Here is a 7159-nt window from a genome sequence, read left to right as displayed (position 1 = left end):
TACAGGTTGGGTTCATCACAGAGGTAAGAAATGTGTCAGTTCCTTCGACGGCCACTAGAGGCGGGCTCTAAACGTGAGTTAAGCCTGGGATATTCTTGCTGTTGGTGCTTGCGTTCGCATCCGTTCACGTCCGTTCGCGTGCACCACCAACCGCAACGTCGCTCACGTAGTACGCGAGGAGAGTGCGTCGTACCGGCGGTGACCAATAGGGGGCAGTAAGCAGAGCAACAGTTGGAAAAGTGATTAAATATTTAGTAGTAGCGGTAGTAGCAGTAGCAGATTAGAACAACAAACAAGTTTACATGACACCATTGGATGATGTAGGAGATTATCTACTGGCCCTGCCCCTTCTCAACCTTTCCCCGACCCTGCACCCCAACCTGGGGCTTGCTGATTGGGCCGGAGCTTCGGGAGCTGCATGCTGGCCTGCGGTCCCCACCCCTGGTCATCCCGTTGCTGCTTCCACCTGCCTGCTGTGCTGTTGCCGTCCCTGACCCCCAGTCTGGCCCTCGGCAGGAGGGTCCCCCCTTATGAGCCTGGTCCTGCTCAAGGTTTCTTCCCTCCTAAAGGGGAGTTTTTCCTTGCCACTGTTTGGCTTAAGGTTTTTCTCCCACTAGTTTTTTACCTGCCATTGTTTATATAATAATTGCTCGGGGTCATGTTCTGGGTATGGGTCTCTGGAAAGCGTCTAGAGACAACTTTTGTTGTATTAGACGCTATATAAATAAAAGCGAGAACTGCAGGTCGCTACGCGTTCAGTGTCTTTTTGAGAACGTGCACATCGACGCGTCAAATGAACGCAGGATACGCGTGGCGGCCATGATGCGTACGCGTTCTGAACTGCAAGTATATCCCAGGCTTTAACTTTCACAGATCTCCAACCACCAAAATGCCAGACGGTGTCGAGTTTCGGAAGGATTTGGCAGGAAATCGCATGAAAGTTGAGTTCCGGTTTTGTTGTCTCAGCGAACGGTGGCGACTGAGTAATACCCCTTTTCCACCAAACCGGTTCCAGAGCTGGTTCTGGTTCACAACTCGTTCAACTTGAGAACCAGCTGAGAACCAGTTTGTTTTTCCATAGCCCGGGGTGCTAAGGGGAGCTACATCATTACGTCACTGTAAACGTCAGTTTCGTTGCTGTGCTTGCATTGCTGCGAAAGTTGAAGCAACAACAAGGTATCTGCTCTAATAGGACTTGGTCCACGTAGCTCCTCCGTGGACACATCTCTAAAAGACAGGTTGTTTCCTCCTAAGACCACTGCTGCTTTGCTGCATCCAGATTCATTCTTATTTGAAAATGTCATGCTAATGCCGTTGGTCTTAATAACTCCGCCCCCTCCACTTACGTAAGCGGTTCTTTCCTCTAGCCCAGAAAAGAGTTGGTTCTACCTTGGAACCGGGTTTTCTGGCCTGGAGCCAGTTCTTTGTCAGTGGAAACAGAAAGCCCGGTTCCAAACTCATCACTGGCCCAGAACCAGCCCTGGAAACGGTTTTGAGAGAGGACATCGTGATTTGTACCGTAATCTTCAATCCTCAACGCCAGCGAAGATGCCGCAGCCAGGAAACTTTCATGTTTCGGGAAACTTTCATGTTTCGGGAAACGTCCAAGTTGACTAACCGAAGCAGTAGCCAACGATATCTGAAATGAGAACTGACGGAAGTATGCTAGGACTCGGAGTCACTCGACCTGCTAGCAGGACTAGGCCGCAGGGCAGGCGACTGTTTACCTTCCTAAAAGCAGTAAAATTAGCTGCGTCTTGACCCATCTGTACTGTGAAATTGACTTTCTGAGTTGGAATTCGGACTTTAGGAGGCGTTCCGGTTGAAACTTCCAACTTGGAACTCGGAAATCCCGACTTCTGACTAAACATTTGTAGAAACTTACAACTTTTATGTGGCCATCCTCATCATCCCGGCACTGAACTATTTAGTTTTACCCAGCACCTTGTGGTGATCCTGCACCACTGCGACAAGACGTTGGTTAGGCTCCAGAGCTATTTACTAACCGCCATGACATTTAAAAAAGGGGGTCGTTTTGTCGCTGCTGGTCTCTGGCAAAGCATGTGACGCCATGATCTCACACGATAATGGTTTACAAGTGACAGAAAAGAAAAATGTCGAGCTGTTTTTAGATTTGGTGTGTGTCCAACGTTGAGTTATTACGCCTCCGTCTGAGACAAGTGCAGATTTTTTTCAGTAATTTGTCAGTTTAGTTGTAATGCCGACCCCCTTCGAGCTACGTTCTTGGCAGCACGTATCTGAAAATCGTTAATCATATGATTTTGAATTATTACCCTTGTTTGAAACCCCCCTCACCCTAGTTTGGACATGACCATGCATACCGGTTTTAGCACCACATCAGCCATCCCACCCTCCACACTCTGACTACTCAAGCCCCCGGTCCGAGAGCCGGTTTCTGCAGCCGCGTTACAGGTAGGCCTAATCAAACCTAGACGGCCTATCAACCTGTCGGGGGCGTGGCTTCAGCGTCACGGCCGCAGGTTCCCTGGAAAAGGCCTCGTCTTGCTGGAGGACGGGACACCTGAGCACCCTGGGGGTTAAATTAAGCACTTCAATATTTCATGTGTAAATCAAGCAGCATACTGTGGAGGCAGTAACATGAGTGGGTTTGACCGGCCGTGGGTGTCACGTATCCCACCCCCCACCCACCCACCCTGGAAAGAACAAGCACCCTTATGAGACGGACCTGGTACATACAGCAGGGGAACGAGTGTGTGTGTGTGTGTGTGTGTGTGTGTGTGTGTGTGTGTGTGGCCACGTTAAAGTCCTGTTGTATTGTTATATTGAGTCAAACAAGCGTAATTCTCCTTCTGGTGGCTGTAAAGCTGGTGACATTTTAAATACCCCGGCACAAATAGTGCAATAAAGAAAGGCGGATACAATCTTTAATAACTTAATCCTGCCGTGAATAACGCACATGCAGTAATATGCAAAACTTTTTTCCTGCACTTCCTGCATGTTCAAAAGAAAATAAAGCCTCAAAAGAACTTTCCACAGCGTTACGACTGTATTAAACCAACCCTCTCCTGTTCTTTATGACCCCCCCCACGTTATTTACGATGAAAAACTAAAAGAAAAGCCCCCCCCGGTAATTAGCTGGTGTGGATTTGGTCCTAACGGAGGGTCGTTCTCAGCAGGTCGTGCTAATGACAGGCAGAGGAGTGGAGATCTGCAGGGGCGGTGGCAGTTTCTTGCTCTGCAATGCAGCGGCCCCCCCAGCCCCCCCAGCCCAGCCCCCCCACCACCCACTCACCATCACCCAACCAGCTCAGCTAAGCTGCCCCTCTAAATCAGTCCGGGTGCCTTTTCAATTAGGGCCTCTCTCCCTAACTCTTTCTCACAAACTCTAATAGGTCCATCTCTTGTTTTTCTTGCCCCCCCCCCCCCCCCCCCCGTCTTGATTTCTTGCTCCATCTCGCCCTCCCACGCCCCCTCTGCCTCTTTCCCCTTCATTTACCCTGCGCTCCCGTCCCTGCTTGCTCCATTTGTCTTACAGTGCATTTTCATTTTTATGGACTCCAATCACTCTTCCCGATTCCCCTCCTCCTTCCTGAACCGCCCCGCCGTCCCCCAACCCCCCCTCTACGGTGCGTCAGTATCACCGTCACCATCTTCTGGCTCTTCCTCACTGGTGCCAGACCTCCCTCCATTTACCTAGAAGAATAGGCTCATCCATCTTTGATTGTTGTGAAATATTACAGCAGCATCCCGACAGCCAGCGCCCCCCCCACCCCCAAACCTCATGCAATATTCAGTGGCAATGATATAAGATTCCTGCTAATGAAAAAAAACAAAACAGCATGCAATACAAACAGGCCTTTAATAACGGCCCGGCAGAACAAGCTGCTCCCTGTCGAGGCCGGGGTCTGATGCCCCCACGCCCAACACAGCTACCACCTTTCATTTCAATGACCTTTGCCGCGCGGCGACCAGCTGCGGTTCATGATGATGAATCCTCGCCCGACTAGAAGACACGGGGCATCAGATGGTAGAAACTCTGTTATTGTGTAAATGTTTGACACAACTTTGATGGGCGTCCCCTGGCGTCCAGGCCGCAACACAGGTGCAGGCTGGGAACTTGCAGGGTCGTCTAGGACAGCGGTTCCCAACCTTTTTTCCTTGGAGCCCCCCCTACTTGTGTCTAAGACCAGCCAGGCCCCCCGACCCGTACGTACTAGCACCAAATTAGTCTTTAATTGAAAAAATGAACATTAATTATGTTTTTTTGATACATTTCTCTTTGGTTTACACTGTATACATATGACTTTGTTTTTCTCCAATGTCACCAATGTATAAAATACGCACAAAAGGACATAAAAATATTTCTGAAAAATGTCTCTTTTAATATGAGACCAAAATTTTTAACATTTTTCCTTTAACAACCTGTCGGAGTAGATTAAATGTTGAGTAATGATACAATAATAAGGAATTAAATAATTTCCTGTTTGTCACCAGTGTATAAAAACACAAAAAATATTCAAGACATTTATAAATGAATCCTAACAATGTCTTATGAATGACTCATTCGCAAATATAATTTTTACAACTGCATAATTTCAAAGCAGACAAAGTTTCGCACCCCCCCAGAGATCTCTGGCACCCCCCCAGGGGTCCCAACATGATAATAATAATAATAATAATAATAATAATGAATTTAATTTATAATGCACTTTACATTCGATGAATCTCAAAGTGCTACAACATTCAAGGCAAGAAAAAAATTAAAAATTAAAAACAGCAGTATCATCACTAAAAGGTAAAAAAGTCATAAAAGTCATAAAAATCTATCTATAATAGCTTTGTCGTGAAGCAACGAGGGAATGGAGCACACCTTCAACTAATTTCGGCTAGGGGCCCTGGATAGCGGGTGCCATTTGTAGAGGCTATAGTCCTCGTGTGGGCAGCGCAGGTTCGAGTCCCGGCCTGTCGCTCTATACTGCAATGTCTCCCCTCCTCTCTCTACCCGTTTCCTTTCTATCTACTTTCTAAATAAAGGCCACTACTTCCATAAAAACGTTTAATAAAAAATTTTTTTTTTAAACTAATTTTGGCCGTAAACCCATTTATGTGTCATATTTTGGGATAAATTGTTAAAGTAAAGCTGAAGGTCCACACTTTGATAACATCTTGAATGCTTTATTTTATTGTACATCTGCGAATGCAAGTACTACTTTGCTCTATATTGGTCTGATTTGACAGTAGAAGGCAAAGACCAGCGTTGGGCGATTTAGGAGAAACAAAAGAGGATTTTTCCAGGTAGAGTCAGGTATAAAGTTTTTTTAAAGGCCTTTTGAAGACTTTTTTTGTCCTACTGAGTTCTGAAACCAGCTGGAAAACAAGTAAGTTCGCTAATTTAGCTTTGGCTGGCTTAGCTTATGCTAAATATGATGCTAACTGATGTCACCTTGCAATCATTTTGACCAGATTTGTCGAAAACATCCTCTTTTTCAGAGTTGATACTGAAACAACACCTGAAACGAGACCTGCCAGGGCTTGAACGATGCCCGGCAGGCCGGCAGTTGCTCAGCCTGAGACTCATGGGCCTCGGTTAGCGACCACAACTGACAGGGAACCACGAGCAGCGGCCAAGTGACCCGCCAGGGCTCTGCTCGTCCTCATTTCAGCTGTGGCAGCACGTGTTTCAGATGTCATCGGCCATGGGTCTGGTTAGCCAACTTGAAAAGGGTTCTGAAATTATCCGAAGCAAAGGTCACGCTGCAGGACCGACATGCTGCGAGAAGTAGAAGCTGATCAGGCAGTCGAGCCGGTGCCCTGTCGTTGACCCTGGCTAGCAGCCTTCAGCCAAAGCTCTGCTAATCTTAGGCCCTAAAATTCAATGCACAACCAGTCGCAGTGGTCTATTAGTCAGATTAATGCCACAACAAGCAAAATCACCTCTAAAATATTGATAACTACGACTGCTAGAGTTGGTCTTTGTTCAAGACCATGCTAAGTGCTAAGTAACTGCAAACTCAGCCAGCGATCATTTATAGCCAGCTGTCGATCAAAAAATACCATGACTCTAATTCTGCTTAAATGTGTGACTTTTCACCAAATGAGTTATGTATAAGTTCACCAACTCACCCCGGTCACAACCCATTTATGCTTCTAGCCGGATATCCAGTTGTCATGGATGTCAAATCTAACTATTGAGACTGCAAAGACTATATGTTTATTTCTGCATCAAAGTTTGACATTTCACCATCGGGGTCGATGAAGACTCCCTTTGGGAGCAACAAGGTTTGCATCACATCAGCAAGTCAGATCTAGCCCCTAAAGTAAATCTCTTAAAAAAAAAATGTATGTTATTTTATTTAGAGCCGTCATTACCATGTCTACCTCATACTGCTGCACCTTTCACTTTTTTAATTGTATATATGTTAATAAGTGCCACATTTGTTTATTTACTGTTTGCTATTTTTAAATCTTGGTACAGTGAGCGAAATAACCAGTGTCAAATTCCTTGTCGGGCAATGTTCAAACTTGGCCAATAAAGCTGATTCTGATTCTGATTATGCTGTTGTAAGAGCCACACAACTTCCACATCTATAGCGAGAGCCTCTGAGCTGAAAACTGTAAAAGTTCCTTTCATAAACCGTCGACACAAGGAAGGAAAATCCCACAAAGATGAAACACTTTGGTATTATATCTATCTTTAGGAGCCATGGTAACCATCCCCCCCCCTAACCTAACACAGCCACGGGCCGATGCTGATTACTCATCTAAGAATTAGGAAAAATTGACAATTGCTAAATCTGTGGCATCTTTCGTAGCCAAGGATTTACAGTCTTTACAAATCCTGGAGCCGCAGTTTATGATCAAAAACCTCATTTGAAAAAAAAAAACCTATATGTCCAAAGTAAAGTAAAGGGCTTTGTGGGTAAAGTGGGCTGAGTAGCTATTACATGTGATTCATGGATCTGGTGCAACTGACTCATATGTCTTATGCTCAGTACTGAGGTGGTTCACTGTGCGGTACATGGTGACGTGAGGATGCATGAAAATGAATCTTTACCTGTAATTTCTAACCAAGTATACAACTTGTCATGATACTGTCTCTTCACATTTTACATCTTGGAGATTCAGGAGTGTTTCGGACGGCAACATGGAAGAAAATGGTCAAAATGGAAGATGGAGC

Source organism: Cololabis saira, chromosome 18 (assembly GCF_033807715.1).
Source record: "Cololabis saira isolate AMF1-May2022 chromosome 18, fColSai1.1, whole genome shotgun sequence".
Classification (NCBI taxonomy): Eukaryota; Metazoa; Chordata; class Actinopteri; order Beloniformes; family Belonidae; genus Cololabis; species Cololabis saira.
The sequence above is the reverse complement of the archived record's forward strand: the minus strand, read 5'-3'. Positions refer to the sequence as shown.